Raw genomic sequence first — 19166 nt, forward strand, 5'->3', positions numbered from 1 at the left:
TTTCTATTTATTTCAGTGTCTGTTTTTATTCTCAATGAATTTATCTGCTCATACAAACTGTCAAATGTGTTGCCATATTATTTTAAATATCCTCTTACTATCCTTTTAATGACAATAATCTGTAGTTATGTCTCCTCTTTCATTTCCTGATATTGGTAATGTATATTCACTCTTTCTCTATCTTTTGCTTGGCACTACTAGGCAATCACCAATTTTATTAATATGTTCAAAGAATGAGCTTTTGCTTTGATAATTTTCTCTGTTTAAATATATATATTTTCTTTTTCATTGACTTCTATTTTTTATTATTTTATTCCTCCTCTTTACTTTCTTTTCATTTATTTTTATTTTCTAGATTATTGAGCTAGAATTAGGTTCATACTTTTATTTTTTCCTCTCTTTTTAATATAATTTGACGCTGTACTTTTCCTTCTAGGGACTTTTGTTTTGCTATGTTGTATCTTTAACATTAAGTTCAAAATATTTCTAACTTTTGTTGTGAATTTTATCTTTGACACATAGGCTATTTAAAAGCATAATACTTAATTTGCAAGGAATTGGTGATTTTAAATTTATTTTTTAGATTTATATTTCTAGCACACTTTCACTGTGGTCAGAGAATATAATAACAATGATTACAATTCTTTGAACTTTGTTAAGATTTGCTTTGCAATTCATTCTATGGTTAGTGTTGGTAACTAAAAGTTCATGTACCATGTGCAAAGTATGCATGTATAGTCAACATTGGGTGCATGTTCAAAATGTGTCAGATAATTCAAGTGTGTTGTTCTGTTTTGATTTTCTGTATATCTGTACATGTATGGATGTTTTTCTTGCCTGATCTGTTAGATATTGTGAGGTATAATAAAATTTTCAATATCATTGTCAGCTTCTGTCACCTTTCGTTTCTGTCAATGTTTGTATATGTTTTGAAACTACATATGACTCAGAATTGTTATTTTTTCCTCATGGACTGACCCCTTTTTATTATGGAGCTCTTCCTTTTCTTTAATAATGTTTTTGCCTTAAAGTCTACTTTAGCTGATATCAATATAGTTAAACAAGTTTCTTTTGATTGGGGTTTGTATCATATGCATTTCCCTTTAGCTTTACATATTTCTTGGAGCTTATAATGAAAGTATTAATCCTGCAGACAAAATATTGTTGGGCTTGTTTTTTCATCTACTTGGATAATCTCAGTGTTTTTAATTGAAATATTTAATCTATTTATGATTAAAATAAGTACTAAAATACTTGGAATTCTACCTACCCTCTCACAATTTGTTTTCTGTTTGACCCACTTATTGTAAGTTCTGATTTCTCTTCATTTTTGACTTCTTTTAGAATAACAAAAATATTGCTCCCTTTATCCTTCTATCCATTTGTTAGTTACACATGCTGCTACTATTCTTTTAGCAGTATACAAGTGATTAGAACATGGAGGCTTGGCCTACTGTTGTTTAAAAGGGCAGAAAAATGTAGAGAAGATCATTAGAATTTGGACATTCCAAGGTCCTAGCAGTATCAGAGAACTTCCAAGTGATAATTTGTACTAACTTTGTAATAAGTCAAGGATCATGGAGAATCACCAACCTGCCGAGAGGAAACAAATACCATCCTGTGATTCTATATCTAGTGTGCTGGTTTGACAAGATTTATGTACCCTAGAAAAGCCATGTTTTAATCCTAATCAGTCTTGTGGGAGCAACGGTTTCTTCTAATCCCTATTCAGTACTGTAGGTTGGAAACTTGATTAGGTTATATCTATGGAGATGTGACTCAATCAATTGTGGATATTAAACTTGATTAGATGGAGATATGTCTCCACCCATTCTATGTGGGTCTTGATTAGTTTATGGGAATCCTATAAAAGAAGAATTATTTTGGAGAAAGCTTCAGAACACTGCAGAAGCACGAAGCAGAGAGTCCACCAGCCAGCGGCCTTTGGAGATGAAGAAGGAAAATGCCTCCCAGAGAGCTTCATGAAACAAGAGGCCTGGAGAGAATGCCAGCAGATGCTGCCATGTTTGCCATGTGCCTTTCCAGATGAGAGAGAAACGTGAATGTCATTGGCCTTCTTAAACCAAGGTGTCTTTCCCTGGATGCCTTAGATTGGCCATTCCTATAGATTGTTGTAGTTGGGACATTTTCTCGGCCTTATAACTGTAAACTAGCAACTTACTAAATTCCCCTTTTTAAAAGCCATTCCATTTCTGGTATATTGCATTCCAGTAGCTAGCAAACTAGAATACCTAGTAAAGGTAACTTTCAAAATAAAGGCAAAATAAAAATATTTTAGAAAAAAATAGGGGAGAATTTAATGTTAGCATAGTTGCACTAAATATCAAAGACTATTCTTTAGGCAGTAGAAAATGCTCCCACATAAAAAAATGGAGATACAGGATGGAACAAAGGGCCACATTTTAATATCTATGTAGAACAGGAATTCCAAACAAAAAATAGGAGGGGTAGGGAGAATTAGAGGGCGTTACGTTTCTATTATTTTGGGAAAGTGGAATAGAAGTAACTTCGAATTTTAGCCTCCTAAATTCTGTTGCTTCAGAATTCAGCAAATGTCTTCAGCACTGGTCAGCCAATTTTTTCTGGAAAGTTCCTGATAGTAAATACTTTGGACTTTTGTGGGCCATTCGATCTCTTGTTGTGACTATTGAACTCTGTGATTGTAGCATGAGGTGGCCATAGGCAATCTATAAATGAATCGCCATGACTCCATTCCAATAAAACTGATGTGAAATGTCATTTTTGACACACACACATATATTAATTTTCATATTTGAGTTTGTCTGTTCCTGGAGTCCATAACCTCACCTTTGGGTTGTTTGTCTCAGTGACTGTGGTTTTAAAATTAATCCTTACGATGGTTAGCGAAAATTTTCAAACTTGTTCCTCAAAGCTGTCGAAGCTATTCTTGACATTTTTGCCTTACAGCAAGCATTTTAAGATCAGGTGGTCAAATTCCTGAACTGTTCTGTCTTGACTGGGTTGGGGGTTACATCAATGAATATATTCGTCAAAACTCATCAAGCTGTACACTTGAAAACAGGTGAGTTTTATGAATGTAACTCATATCTAAAAATTGATATAAAAAGATAAAAAAATCCAATGAACCCCATTGGGATTTTTATTGGAATGACTAACAAATGTTTATGTTTAGTGTATGGGGAAGCCTGACATATTTCCAATGAATTTATTTGAATTAAGATACACGGAGTCTTCATATGTCAGTCCTTTTGCAGGTTCTGATAGGAAATCTTCCGATTCCTGCCCATGGGATACCTATCTCCACTTACGCAGGCTTCATTTTATATTTTAAATATTTTCATCTCTTATTTGGGGTGAGCTTGCACGTATTTGGTTACATTTATTTTTAGTTAACCTAGGTTTTGATGCTACTGATGATTGGAGTGTTTTTAAAATTTAAACGTATAATTGGTTATTGTTGGGGTTCAGGAATGCTAATGAGTATTGGATGAATTTCTCTAAAATGCCTTTTTCTCTGTGCTTAATTTCCCCAATTGATAACAAAAGACAACTGGATTGCTTGAACCATGAGCTCCCTTTTAGTAACATGGTTTTATTTTTTTTTCCCTTTTCTTTGGGACTGCTAAAACCTTCAAGAATGTCAAGGACACTTTTAAAATTGCATCATCAAAAGACCTTTCCTATTTATGTTTAAAGCATGCCCAGTGCCAGTCTGGGTCACATTAGGGCAATTTCCTTTGCAATTTATTCTTGTTGTCTGAGAAGGCATCGTCTGCAGAGATTCTGCTTTTAAAAAAGGAAAACAAAACCAACTTTGTTTTCCTCTCAGAAAAAGCAAAATATACTGATGGAAAATATTTGTAGATACAGTCATGGATAATAGGAAAAGGTATTTGAAATCCTAGCAGATGGAAATAACTACACTAATCAGTTCGGGATCCAATTCCCCTCTATTTTTTGGTGCTTATATTTATGGGTCCATTTTTATATATTCAACAAGCATTTGTTGATTCCCTCTCCTGAGAGTCAGAGTTCTGTCTTCTTATTTTACATTAAGCTGCTCATTATTTTCTGTGCTCAAAACCTCCATGCCTTCCCATCGATTGAAGATAAAGGGACACACCTTTGCCACGGCCCAGCGCCCAGCTCTCCAGCCCCGCAGGCGTCCTCTGACGGTTCATCCCATCGTCAGGATGCTGCACATGCACTTCCCCTCCCTTAGAGACCTTTCTCTTCTTCTTCCCTCCTTCCCATTTTAAACGTGGGCCAGCCGTCAGAGCTCAGCTGTATGATCGCTTTCCCCAGCCCGTGGTCCGGTATCTGCCTTCCGGAGGCGTTGCGTCCTTTGGTTTCTGGACTCTGCTGGCTTGTGCTATTTCTCCCGCCCCTTTCACCATCAGCCCCAGCCCTGGACGGCATTCCTGCTGTCCCCTGAGAGCTAACCTGTGGCCGGGGCCTGGTGTTCTCCCTTGGAAGCTCCATGCGCTTGACTGGCTTCTGCACCAGGATGTTCGGTCTCTAGGAAAATCACTTCTCTGTCGCACATGCATCACTGACTTATTAAGCGTGGGTGGATGCAATGGGAAATCTGCTCTGGTGCTTTGTCATTTTTCCAGTAGCACGGAATACATTGTATTATGGAATCTTTTTTGTGTTATGGAATTATTAATTTTCTCCCATCTAATGGATCCAGTCTCATAGATATCTGCAGAGTTAAGGGTCAATCTTTGCCAAGTCAGCCTTTATAGTTAATTCTTATAGCAGTATATACATAATATGATGCATCTTCCAGAAGCCGGAAGATCCCTGACAATGGAACTGGGCATTTGTGTATGTTACCTGCCAGTGAGAGAGGTACCAGGGTACTTCTCAGGAAGGCAGAATGACCACCTTAGGGTGCCTGAGGGTAGGCATGTCATGAAATCATTATCACATGTTTTGGTGACTTTGGGGAATGGCTGTGACCTACACAGAATTTTAAATGGTAGGCTAATTTATTTCAGGGGCAGGGAGAGAGATTTTCTCTAGTGCATGGCCAAGTCCTTGAGATGATTTTGGATAAATCTCCATTCTGCAACGACCAGGCTTCTGAAGTTCCTGAGGCAGCACTCATTGACTGCTGCAAGGTAGGGGCCACTGCTGGACAGTTGTACCAGTGGTCTGGTTGTACCAGTGGTCTGAGCTCTGGTTGGACGCTCTCGGGTCCCATCTTCTGTCCACCATCACGGCAATAGATTTTTCAACCAAAGCTACCTTGGAAGTTATCTCAACTCATCCTCTCATTCTTTGTCAATGAGATCTTGAGAAGCAGCTTGACAAAGTTGGCTGGGTATTTTATTAGGACCCTTTGAAGATCACAGTGTTGGATCAGCAGTGTAAGGAACGGTTTCAATACATAGATTTTGAAGCTTAAATATTTGCATTAGATCCTGGCTCCACCATCCTCTTGCTGTATAACCTTAAGCATGCAACTTAACCTTTCTCAGTTTGTTTCCAGATGTGAAAATTGAGGGGAATGATAGTGGCTTTCTTGCATGATAATTGAGAGGATGGAAAAAGCCAAAGGAATATAAAGCATTAAGCACACAACTTCAAGTGTGGTAAGTGCACTCTGAGTGGTAGTGCTTATTTTTCTCAACATTAAAAAAATTCCATCTTGATGCTTGATTATTCTGCTCAGTAGTTTCCAAACCCCATGTCCAGAAGCAGTAGCTTGCCTGCTGGATCTGCAGAGGTTCACCAGCAAAGACAGAGGGAGCCACATGTGTTTTCATCAAGAGGTAAGAGTGAGAGCAGTGTCACAGCAGCCAGAGAAAAGGATGCTTTGATTTGCTACCTTGCAAACAAAATGAATAGGGGCATTTTGTGAATTAATTCTCTATTGGTTAAGGTGAAACTCAGGCTGCAGCGCTAGGACTATTTTTGGTCTCTATACAGATGGCAGGTAATTTGATCCTCTGAGCTCTGGAGAAGCCTTGTTGGATTCTCAATGGGAGAATTGGAATGAGCAATTGAAGTGTTGCATTTTGCATTTATCAGTTCAATAAAGAAACAGCTCTACGCAAATTTAGAAGGGCATATCTTCTGTGGCACTAAAATTGCAGAATACTAGAGCTGGAAGGAACCTTAACAAGCATTTAGTGATGCAGCTGAAGCCAGAGAGGGAAAGTGACTTCCTTAAGAATGCTCCTTATGGTAGTGAAGGAGCCAGAAAGGGAACAATGTATTTCTTGACCCCAAATCCAGTTTCCTTAGCAGGCCTCTTTATAATCTCAGCTTTCTCCTCAGATACTTTATACCATATTTTTGGGGGGAAGGGAAGAATTGAGTGATCATGAAAACCACATAAGATTTTAAATGAGAAACCCAAGTTTCTATTATTGGATCTTTCACGATGAGCCATTTGACTTTGGATAGACATTAACACAAAGAAGCACTGGACAAGGAGTCAGGGGATCTCACTATTCCTTATTTTACCTCAATTCACTGTCAGGCTTTGGGAAATTGCCTTACTTCTCAGCTTGAATATTTTCATCTGCAAAATGAGGGGGCTGGACCCTTAGTTTTCAAAGATGTCTTTTACTTTTTAACATTTTAAATTTTTATTGAGATAACACGTTTCTACAGTGGAATGACCAGTCTTAAGTGTGCAGTTCTGTGAGTTTCAAAGAATGTATATATTTATGTAACCACTAATCCAATCAAGATATAGAGAATTTTTAGTTTTCCAGAAAATTCCCTTGTTCCGGCATCTGGTCAATGCCTACCTCCTAACTGCAAACAGTGTTTGTGATATTAATCCATTTTGCTATATGAATTAGTAGTTGAATATGTTTTTATGACTGAGTAAGTAGTTTTCCATTGTAGGAATATTCATTTCCTTTGGCGAGTATTCTGTTTGTTTCTAACCATTGCCCATTATAATTTAAGCTGCTATAAGCATCTTATACAAGTACTTTTTGTGGACATAATTTTTCCTTTCTTTTAGTTAGATATCAAGTAGTAGAATTGCTGAGTCACAGAGTAGGTTTATATGTAACTTTGTAAGAAAGTGTCAGATTTCTAAAGTGGTTGTACTACTTTATATTCCAACAATTATTATACAGTAATATTAGAATTAAATGAGGGTTTCAGTTGCTCTACATACTCACCAATATTTGGTGATATGTTTTAAATTTAACCATTCTAGTATGTATGAAAACAAATCACATGGTGGTTTTAATTTACATTTCCACTTTGATGCTGAATTCCTTTTCATGTGCTTACTGGCCATTTTCACCTGTTTTTTGGTGAGGTGCTATTTCCTCCTGCCTTATTTGCGGATGAGCGGGTCTGTTCCTTTGTTCTGTTGATTGGTCTATTGTTGTACCAATACCACACTGTCTTAAATACTGTCATCTTATGAATTGATATCAGGTAGTGTAAGTATTCCAACTTCTTTTCTTCATCAAGGTTTTGTGTGTGTGTGTGTGTGTGTGTGTGTGTGGCTATTTTAGGTCCTTTGCATCTCCAAGTAAGTTTAGAAACAACTTGTCTCACTTAAACAATAAATTTGAAGTTAGTAACACTGAATATTAAAACCATTCCTTGAACTCATCACTGTGTGCTGGGCAATATGTTAAGCACTTCACATACATCATCACATTTAATTCTCAAAACAATCCTAACAAACAGGTACTATTATCAATATAATTTCACAGGTAAGAAATCAAGCTGTTAAGAAGTTTAAGTAACTCTATCAAGGCTTAAACACATTTCTCTCTCCTAAATCCAGTGGTTCTAACCCACACTCAGAGATGCCTCTTCAACCCTCAACATCTTCCATTATCTACTATTGTAAAAGGGTCTTAATTATATTAAGCTCAAGTAAATGGAGTATCACAGCAATCAGGGACAGAAAAGTCAATCAAATTAAACACTTCTAAAGATCTTGGAAAAAAGTTATAATAAGCAAATAGGTATCAACAACGGTAATTAGCACATTCAGAGCTGAAGAAAAGTCGATGATGACAGTTCAAGGGACTTCACAGTGAAGTAAGATAAACTGTTTCCTTTTCTTCCCCTGGTTTCCTCAGTGCTTTGATTTGGTAAAGCTGATGAAATACAGTATACCAGAAATGGGTTGGCTTTTACAGTAGGGATTTTTTCTTTTTTCTTTTTTTTTTTTTTAAGGGCAATTTACTTTTTTTTTTTTACTTGGGCAGGCACTGGGAATTGAACCTGGGTCCTCTGGTAAGGCAGGCAAGCGTTCTTGCCACTGAGCCACCGTGGCCTGCCCAGGGATTTTTTCTTTTAGAGCAAGTCCTTACAGTCACGATTAGGCGAGTGCTTGCTTGACCAGACAATTGGACACCATCATCTGCCAATTTGACACATGAACCTGACCATCACATTACATCCCTTGTCAATTTGGCAACTGTACACGGCCTTAAACCACACTCTAAATAAAACAAAATAACAGGCATACATTTCACCTGACAATACTTAACTGTCCTGTGTACTACCAGAAACACATTAAATCTCTCCAGAGCAGGGTGCAAGTCCTTGGGTAACATTAAAACTTGATATCCTATAACTTAAATACTATAACATGAACAATACAACTTATGTCATATGATAAGAAGAAAACAAAATATTTGCTTTATGCACAAATACATTTTACTCTGGCAAAACAAGGAAGAACATTCATACCATTACAATCCTCATTTCTGTGACTGACCACATGGTTTATCACTACCTTCATGTTTATCACTACCTTCTTCTACCACCCATTCCAGGTTCCCTTTACCCTCAGGAAGAAACTTGGCTGGCTGTGGTCCTTCTGCTGAAGTCACCCTCTGGTGCACATTCACATGGGACACAAATATCTTCATGTTTTTTGCCGGCTTAGAAAGGTCTATCCACATACATGCTCCCCAGACCTCTTTGTCACCAATTTTCCAATCATGCTCCAAGTCCCTGGCCATTCAGTCAAACCATTAGCAACAGCCCATGAGTTCCCACACAAATGAACCTCTGGCCAGTTCTCCTTTCAAGAAAAATGAACAACCAGGTGCACTGCTCAGAGTTCTAGACTTTTCCTTCACCACTGTCCTTCAAAGATATTACAGAAAGGAGCTATAGTGCTGCAGCTGTCTGCTTTCAGATGGTACCTGCATAATGTGCAAAACCATCTGTGAACATGTCCTGAGTTTTCTCTTCTTCAATCAACTGATTGTCAGGAACTCCCAGGAGGCCATAGCTCTGGGCTTGGAAATAGAGGGTAATGTGGCAGGAGTGGGGGCCATGGGCATTTGGACCACTTCCTCATGTAACTCACTTGTGCCTTCAGGACCTGTCCTATCTCAGGTATTCTAATTCCGTTTTATGAGGTAGTGCTACTGTGCATGCCCAGATTTATGGCTTGGTGGGTCAGACAACATCCAGCTCATAATAGGCCACTGAGGTCTCATGGTAACTTGGTGGCCCATGGTTAAGTGTCCAGTCTCTAGTAAGGCCCAGTAGCAGGCTAAAAGCTGTTTCTCAAAAGGAGAGTAGTCATCTGAGGCAGATGGTAAGGCTTTGCTCCAAAATTCTAAGGGTCTGCATTGTGATTCCCCTATAGGGATCTGCGGAAGGCTCCAGACAGCACCTCTATTTGCCACTGACACTTCCAGCACCACTGGATCTGCTGGATCGTATGGCCCAAGTAATGGAGCAGCTTGCACAGCAGCCTAACCTGTCTAACAAGTTTCCTCTTGTTCTGGTCCCATTGAGAACTAGCAGCTTTCCTGGCCACTCAGTAAGTGAGCTGGAATAGCATACCCAAATGAGTAACATGTTGTCTCCAAAATCCAAAAAGGCCTACCAGGCATTATGACTCTTTTTTGGTTGCCAGATGAAGCAGCTCATCCTTCATCTTAGAAGGGAGATCTGAACATGCCCTACACTACAGGACACCTAGAAATTTCCCTGTGGTGGAAGGTCCCTGTGTTTTTGTTGAATTTATCTCCCATTCTCTGACACTAAATGCCTTAACAACAAATTTAGAGTAGTTGCTTCTTCTTACTCCCATGGTCCAATCAACATGGTGTCATAAATATAATGAACCAGCGTGATTTCCTGTGGGAGGGAGAAACAATCATGTTCCTTACAGACAAGATTATGACATTGGGCTGGAGGGTTGATATAACTCTGTGGTAGGACAATGAAGGAATATTGCTAACCTTGCCAGCTGAAAGTAAATTGTTTCTTGTGGTCCTTACTAACAGCTATTGGGAATAAAACATTTGCCAGATCAATAGCTGTATACCACATAGCAGGGGATGTGTTGATTTGCTCAAGCAATGATACCATATCTGGAACTACAGCTGCAATTGGAGTCACCATGTATTTGTTTCTTAAATACTACCAGGATGTGGTATATCAGTAACGGAATGGATTTTATAAAAGGAGTTTAATAAGTTACAAGTTTAGAGTTCTAAGGAAGTGAAAGTGTCCAAATTAAGGCACCAACAAAAGGTTACCTTCACTCAAGAAAGCCTGATACTGTCTGTATTAGTTAGGGTTCTCTAGAGAAACAGAATCAACAGGGAACACTTGCAAATATAAAATTTATAAAAATGTCTCACATGACCATGGGAAAACAGAGTCCAAAATCTGCTGGTCAGGCTGTGAAGCCGACGATTCTGATGGAGGGTCTGGATGAACTCCACAGGAGAGGCTCACCAGCCGAAGCAAGAAGAGAGCCTGTCTCTTCTGAATCCTCCTAAAAAGGCTTCTAGTGATTAGATTGAGCATCACTCATTGCAGAAGACACTTCCCTTGGCTGATTACAAATGGAATCAGCTGTGGATGCAGCTGATGTGATCATGATTTAATTTTATGAAATGTCCTCATTGCAACAGACAGGCCAGCACTTGCCCAACCAAACAGGTACCACCACTTGGCCAGGTTGACACATGAACCTGACCATGACACTGTCCAAAAGGACTTTATCATCTGGGAAGTCACATGGCTGGCATTTCCTGATCCCTTGCTCCTGAGCCCCATTGCTTTCAGCCTCTGTTCCTGTGGGGGTTCCTCACTTTGCTTCTCTGTGACTGGTTTCATCTCTTGGCTTACCTTGGTTCTCTGTAGGTTCTGGCTTGCTTAACATCTCATGGTAATGTCTGCTGGGCTCCAAGCATCTCTAAACATCATGTCCCTATTCTCTGAAGCAACTGTTCTCCAAGCATCTACATCTGCTCTTTCCATTGGCTCTGAGGCTTCTGTGTTCTCTGTAGACTCTGTCATTTCTGGCTCTCTTTCCAAAATGTTTCCTCTTTTAAACAATTCCAGCAGTCTAATCAAGACCCACTGAAATAAGTAAAGTCACATCTCCATTTAACCAAAAGATCACAACCACAATTGGGTATGTCACATCTCCAGTGAGATAATCTAATCAAAAGTTTCCAATCTACAGTGTTGAATCAGGATTAAAATAAATGGCTGCGGGCCACGGTGGTTTAGCAGTCAGAGTTCTCATCTGCCAGGCTGGAGACCCGGGTTTGTTTCCTGGTGCCTGCCTATGCTAACAACAACAACAAAAAGAAATGGCTGATACCACAAGATTGGATTAGGCTTAAAGCATGGCTTTTCTTGAGTACATAATACTTTCAAACTAGCACAGTCCACCTGGTTAAGTTTACGATAATCCACTGCCATCTTTCAAGACTTATCTATTTTCTGCACAGGCTAAATAGGAGAATTGAAAAGGGATGTGGTAGGAATCACCACCCCTACCTCATTCAAGTCCTTAAGAGTGGCACTAATTTCTGCACTCCCTCCAGGAATCTGGCATTGCTTACAATTGACTATATTGCTAGGTAGGGATAATTATAGTGGCTTCCCCTTGGCTTCTTATACCATAATAGCCCTCACTCCATGAGTCAGGGGGCCAGTGTGGAGATTCTGCAAGTGATGAATATGTTGATTCCAATTATGCATTCCAGAACTTGGGAAATAACCACAGAATGGGCGTAGGAACCCACTGGACCCACTGTGAGACAGACCTGAGCTAAAATTCCATCAATCACCTGAAATCCATAAGTCCCTACTCTGACTGGTAGACCAAAATGATGTTTGGGTCTCCTGAAATTGGTGTCCCTTCTGGGCCAATGTCTAGTTATTCCCAAAATATCTGATCATTTCCTTTTCCCCAATGCACAGCTATCCTTGTAAGAGCTCGTAAGTCTCCTTAGGGAAAGCTAGGAGGAAGATTAAAAGTGTAAATTTTGGGGAGTGTATCAGAGTCCTTCCCCAGAGGTACCCAGCCTTCCCCTCATTCAAGGGGATCTGGGTCTGTAAGGTCTTTCAAGTCTGGGAACTGATTAAGGGTCCGTGACACTCCATTTTTGTAATTCAAGTTAGATTTCTGTTTACTTGACCTAGAACTCTTCTGCTTATACAGCTCAAACAAGAATCAAGTAGATGGCCCATCTATTTTACTTCTAGGTACCCAGTGATCTACTAGCCAACACCATAAGTCCCTGTGAGTCAGATTATTTTGACTACTGCTTTATGTCTGCTGTCCATTATGGTGGCCATGCCCACCTTGTTTATGACAATCAACTGTTGCCACATGGCTTCTCCTAATTTGAGATCAAATCATCCCCATTGTGTTTAAGGATTCCATCTTAGTGACAGCAGTTCCCACAGTAATATCTGATGTACAGAGAAGATAACTACAGAGCTATTCAGGGACAAAGTCTTGGTTAATGGTGTGTCCTCTAGACATTCCTGGGGTGTATAAGCAGGTCTTCCATGATAAATCCACTCTAACATTCCAATCTTTCCAAGCCTCTGGATCCCCTCATCCACTATTGATAGTGGGCCCATATCAATAAATTCACCCTGACCCAATTTTATATTCCTTCCACCATTATCCCACATCCTTAATATCCATTCCCCCCATTTCTATCTATGTAAATTGTAAAACTCATGCAATTCTTTTGGAGTATAGTATACCTCCTCTTGGGTCATTCTTCATACCTCACCTTTTGGAGCCAGTTGGGACTTTATTCTAGTTATAGGTCTTGAAGAAAAGATGGGTGATGGGTATGGGTCATGAAAAGAATTAGAAGTGTCTTTCAAGCCAATTACTTCAGGGCATTCCATTGCAGTTTCATCAGGTGAAACAGGATTAATCTCTCCAGACAGAGGGAAAGTAGTTACACGTTTAGCAGGCACTGAAGGGTTAATCTCTTTAGGTGGTGTTTTGATAGCAGACTCCTCAGGGTGGACTGGAAGCTGGGAAGCTCTTTCCTCAAGGCAAGGTGGAGATAAGGAAGTTGTTTCCTCAAGGCAGGCAGGAGATCAGGTAGCTGTCTCCTCAGGGCAGGCTGGAGGTGAGGCAGTTTTCTCCTCAAGGAATGCTAGAGATTGGGTGGCTGTTTCCTCAGGAAAGACCATTACAGGTCTATCTAGCAAAGTCTCAGCAGAATCCAGGGTTTCCATGTCCCTACTGCTATCATTATAAATCCATGTGACCCCATCTCAAGTTTCAGGATCCCATTTATTTCCAATCAAAGCCCTTACTTTAACAGTAGATAATTTATTTTATGTTGTAAATCTCCTACTTGCACAATGAGACTCTGGGTTTGGTTTTCAGAGATCTCAAGTGTGCGACCACAGGAAATAAGATTTTCTTTTAGGGCACACATGGAAACTTTTAAGTCTTTCATATGGCATTTAAGCTGCAAATTGAAGCCTTCATCTCATCCCATTCTCTCATGACTGTATCCAGTATATCTAAGAATAAGTAGTCAATGTTATTACGCCTTTTAACTCCACAAAACTCTGTTAAGGTATCAATAACACTCACACCCAGAGCCTTGCCTCATACAAGTGGACAATTAGTAGAATCAAATGGTGATAATTTGTGTATCTGTACTGCCAACTCATGCCATGGACTATCAGTGCCATCTTGATTATTGGAAATAGATCATTAGTACCTTTGAATCTAATCAGAGTAGAAAACCAATTGTAAAAACCCATTTTTAAGATTCTGTTTCATAAGAACCACTCCAAGTATCAACTTGTATTAGTCAGGGTTCTCTAGAGAAACAGAAGCAACAGGAGATATTTATAAATATGAGATGTTATAAAAATATCTCATGCAACTGTGGGAATGCAAGAGCCCAAATTCTATAGGGTAGGCTGCTAGCTGACAAGTTCAAAGTACATCACTGATAAACTCTCCAGGAGAGGCTGTCTGGCTGAAGAAGAAATGAAAGTTCTCTCTTCTCCCTTAAATGTCATCAACTGGATTGTATTAAATCAGCTGATTGGATTCTCCCATTGCAGAAGATACTCCCTTAGTTAATCATAGATGTAATCAGCCACAGATACAATCGACTGACTGATGATTTAATAAACAACCTTCTGGTTTATTAATCAACCACAAAATGTCCTTGCAGTAACGGTTAGGCCAGTACTTGCCTGACAAGACAACTAGGCACCATTGCCTGGCTAAGTTGACACATGAATCTAATCATCACAGTAATGAAGAGCTTATAGAATTAACAGTGGCAGAAAAACATACTACTCCTAGAAATACTTGAAAATTAAACTGATATGTAAAGATCTGGGATATTTTTGACTCCAAACCTTTGGCTCTTACCCAGATTTCTGTTCAGTCCAGAGTGAGGAAAGTTTAAATTTAATGTTTTTTTAGTGAATCAAGTACTGGCAAATGTGGGGGTCATGAGCATATTTTTTAATGAGTTAATATCTAGGGTAGACCATTTCACACACACTCCACAGGCACGTAGAAGCTGTACTGAAACAGCACACACACTTATAACCTAAGGAAATGCTTTACCACAGGTTGCAGTAAGGGAGGGAAACCTGCTTCCAAATATACGTCTGTTAATCTCAGAGCTTGAAAATATGCTATTGACAATCAAGAACTCTCCTCCAAAATAAACTCTAAAGCACCAACCAAGAAGCAGATACTTGAATCTTGCTACTTTCTGAGTTTCTATTTGGGGATAGCCCTAAGTGTAACAAATTCTCCTTTCCATCCATCTAAAATATGCTGCCATAGAAAATTCTATTCCTTATTCTGCCCTTTTGGATGAAAACAAAAAAGACAAGTTCTGTTCTTTGTGACTCTTCTGCTATATAACTAAAGAGCACAATCAGGCATCTCCCAGAGAATATTTGTATAACATTTTGTGATGTGCCACAGCATTTTCCACTTGATGTTTCATTTCATTGAAGAGGGTGTTGTCAGTTACAGATGGACAATGTTTAAGAAAAATTCCAGCTTTAAGATACAGATTTGCAAGTAAATAGGATATAGAAGGGAGTTGAAGTCACTAGAGTACATAGAGCCCACTGGTGTAAGAATATAGAAGAAGGGTTCTAAGCTCCCTGCCATTGCAATCTGTGTTTTCACATGTGTGTTTATGGGGTTTTTTCCTGGGAAGGGGATAACAGCTTTCCACTAGGTCAAAGGGGAATCCATTTATCCAAAATGGGAATGAAGAATGCAAAGTTTGCAAACCTGGAAAACATTAGCCATTGAAGGGTCAGGCAGAACAAAGATGATTTATGAAGGAGACAAGTAGGTTTGGCCCCAAAGGTACTCATTAAGATATTTCTATGTACATAAGAACTGGGAGACAGACATACCTTTTCCTCCAAGCTCCAAATGTCTCTTTTAGTCCCTAAATTTCCTGATATCAGTGTTCTCCTGCTTAAGCCTCTTCTTTCCTCTTCTCATCCCTCAAACAGCTCTTCCAAGAACCAGAACCAAAGTTGCCTTTTATAAATAACCCAGAAGGGAATGCATGTCACCACTTGATAGTTACAGTGTCTGGCTCAGGAAAACGGAAACTGGTTCTATCCATTGAATGTCGTGCCGTTAGCTGATCTCTGCCTTCAGCCTCCTCTTTGCTGGCTGGGAAGGGAATTGGATTCAATTCCATTATCTTTCCTCCCCACCCCACGTAGCCTGACAAGAGACATGTACAAGGATGATGAAAATGATTCTGAAGCAGCACTTGATCTAGACTCCGTCTTTATTATTGGCAAGCATGACAGAGGAGGAATCTAAACCTGCCGCGTTGGGCTGGCTCTGTAAGGGTCTAATATCAGCAAACTCTGCCGTAGTTGTATGATTCATTTAGGAGTTAGACCCCAATGACTTCGGGAACCAGGTTATTTGGAACTTTCCATCTTCATCTATAAGGTTAGAAATTGGATTAAATATTTGTAAAGATTCCTTCTCATTCTTAGGTGCTATCTATTCCAACCACATCATCTTCAGGTTTAGAAAATAGAGAGGGTAAACAATTTGCCAAAGATCACACAGCACATTTGTAGAAAAGCCTGACTTGGAACCTAGGTGTGTTAAGGATAAGAACTGACCTCTGCAAAGAAAGGCGCTGAACAAAGAACATTGAAAATGAGTTTTCAAGGCTGCTGAAGTATTTCCTTTCTTGTTCTCATTCATTCTGCCATGTCACAGTAGCCAATGCACGAGCCTCAACACTAACTCAAAAGCTTGCTATTGTCTTTCCCAGTGAGGTGGGGCCATTAGTGAAATTTCATGGTGCAAAGTCCCTTATTCAGGAGACTGTTATTAGGGTAGTTCCTTATCACTCACCTGCCTCCTTGCTGCCAATTCCATTATGAAAGGGAAGCACGCTTAATACCTAAAGGACAGTCTTTCACTTATCCTAGTCAGGGCCAATGTGAGCTCTGTAGAGTTAGCCATTCATCTTTAAGACAGGCACTAACTGTGGCTAAGCAGATACTGTGCCAGCGTCTGTGATTGGGACTCCACATATATGGCCTCATTTTGTCCTTATAACAGCTCCCCAGGGTGCTACCTCCATGACATTACACAAACCAATAAGAATGGATGGCAGCCATCAGCAGCCATCGACCTTTCCAGAGGGAACAGAATGAACGCCAGGTCTTGTTATCCCTGTCTTTCAGACTGGGGAACAGGGCCAGAGAGCTGAGTAAACTCTGCCAACATCCCGCGGAGTGGTAGAGGAGAATTTGCCTTCAGACCTGCTGAATGAAGCCAGTGCTTTCTGCACCACCCCAGCCACCTCTCTGAGAGCTGAGAAGGTAGTAATGGTTCAAATTCTTATTTTTTGGCAAGGTCAGTACTTTCTCGAGGATTCAGGCTGGGGAAGTTAGTTTGTAAGCCTCCTTCCTTGCAGTTACTCAGTTTCTCTACCTTATGCTGTCTCAGCTCAAGGTCACTGAGGGTATTTTAAAAAAAGCATCAGAGCGAGGGGATTAAATAAAGCAGGGAACTGTCTCAAATAAGCTATTTTCTGAGCTAGCTTTGAAGCATCCTTGCCATTGCTTGTTTGTGTTTAAAAGCCCATTTATATGTTCCCTCTATCATTGGCCTGGTCTTACATTAATGGGCTGGAGCTGAGGGCCAGGCACAGAGCTCCCAGCTTCCAAGACATGGACAGGATTCCAGAGCCCATGGTCAGGCACAGATCACCAACCCGTGGAATGGCCACTAGGGACACAGTACTGATGGTAATAAACATACTTCATACTACCCCTTGTGTTAAGATTGCACTTAATGAATTAAAAAGCATTGTACCAGCTCACTCTAACACTTCAACCTTCGACATAACACTGGGGTATTGTTAGTGACTCAGTTTTTCAGTGTGAACATTGAAGTCCACAGTGATCAACTGACTTGTCTGATTTCACAGCAGAAGTAAGACCACATTGGAAAGTTACAGTTCCAAAAATTTACCAAATAATAGACACAAATTTGAGCTTCAGTAGAGGAAGGTAACTAGATTAAAAGTGGATGATAAGCATATCCTATTCATTCATTCAATAACTAAAGCCCTTTCTCTCATGGACTTTATATTCTGGTATATGTGTGTGCACGTAGAGGGAGGCAGAGGATCATATATATATATATACATGTATACAAACATATGTGCATACATATAGAGTTCTACATAAGGTGGAAATAAGTTCTGGTAAGAAAAATAGATCAGGATAAATGTGTCAACAGCATGGGAGGGGAAATTTCTACATCTGGGAGGTGGTCAGGCAGCCCCTCTGAGAGCTGGGTAAATTGGAGAGAAAGCCCACATGTGTGGTAGGGAGGAAAGTGTTCCAGGCAAAGGGGCCAGTTGGGTCAAGGGCTCCAAATGGTGAGGAGCTCTGTGGCTTCAAGGAGTAGCAAGGAGGCAGTGCAGCTGGATTAGGGCGAATGAGGGAAGCCTTGGAAAGAGATGGGTACGGTGTTGGCTGGGGGCCTGGTAGTCCATGGCAGGAATTTTGGAATTCGTTCTGGCTGTACTGAGGGCCCTCCGTTGGCTTTAAGTAAAATTAAATAATTGAGAAAAACAAGGCATTTTTTTCTTTTGGCTCATTTGATTTCTGATCCATATAACTGAAGGTCCTTTACACAGTAAAAGGATTGGGGCAAATTTTATGGCACAAGATCAAAAGAAAGGGACAGAAGCTACAAAGAAAGAGGAATATGCTTCTCTCTTTTGAACTCAAATCTAATAACCAGGTTTTCCAAAGATACGATGGGTGGCTGTAGGAATTCTGAGCTGCCTCTCACTGGGAACGTTCCAGCAGAGACCAGAGAACCACCTGTGTGCTGGTTTGAAAGGGTATATGCCCCCTAAGAAAAGCCATGTTTTAATATAAATCCCATTTCTTAAAGGTAGAATAATCTCTATTCAATACTGTATATTTGAAACTGTAATGAGATCATCTCCCTGGTTGATGAGATTTAGTTAAGAACGGTTGTTAAACTGGATTAGGGGATGACATGTCTCCACCCATATGGGTGGGTCTTGATTGGTTTACTGGAATCCTATAAAAGAGGAAATATTTTGGAGAATGAGAGACTCAGAGAGAGCAGAGAATGCTGCAGCACCACGATGCAGAGTCCACGAGCCAGCAACCTTTGGAGATGAAGAAGGAAAGTGCCTCCCGGGGAGCTTCGTGAAATAGGAAGCCAGGAGAGAAAGCTAGCAGATGATGCTGTATTTGCCATGTGCCCTTCCAGCTGAGAGAGGAGCCCTGACTGTGTTCACCATGTGCCTTTCCAGATGAGAGAGAAACCCTGAACTTCATCGGCCTTCTTGAACCAAGGTATCTTTCCCTGGATGCCTTTGATTGGACAT

At 40.0% G+C, this 19166-nt stretch overlaps 1 long non-coding RNA gene across 2 annotated transcripts in view; it reads left to right on the forward strand.

Moving 5' to 3' along the window:
* The window catches only part of LOC143688595 (uncharacterized), a 435526-nt gene that overhangs the window by 179859 nt on the left and 236501 nt on the right, over positions 1-19166 (forward strand). The window contains exon 2 of one of the 2 annotated variants that reach the window (XR_013178163.1): positions 16972-17109. The exons of the other annotated variant lie outside the window; for it this stretch is intronic. This is a non-coding gene — a long non-coding RNA (uncharacterized LOC143688595). The remainder of the gene's footprint in view (positions 1-16971; positions 17110-19166) is intronic. 2 annotated transcript variants of the gene reach the window in all.

This window comes from Tamandua tetradactyla, chromosome 6, assembly GCF_023851605.1.
Source record: "Tamandua tetradactyla isolate mTamTet1 chromosome 6, mTamTet1.pri, whole genome shotgun sequence".
Taxonomy (NCBI): Eukaryota; Metazoa; Chordata; class Mammalia; order Pilosa; family Myrmecophagidae; genus Tamandua; species Tamandua tetradactyla.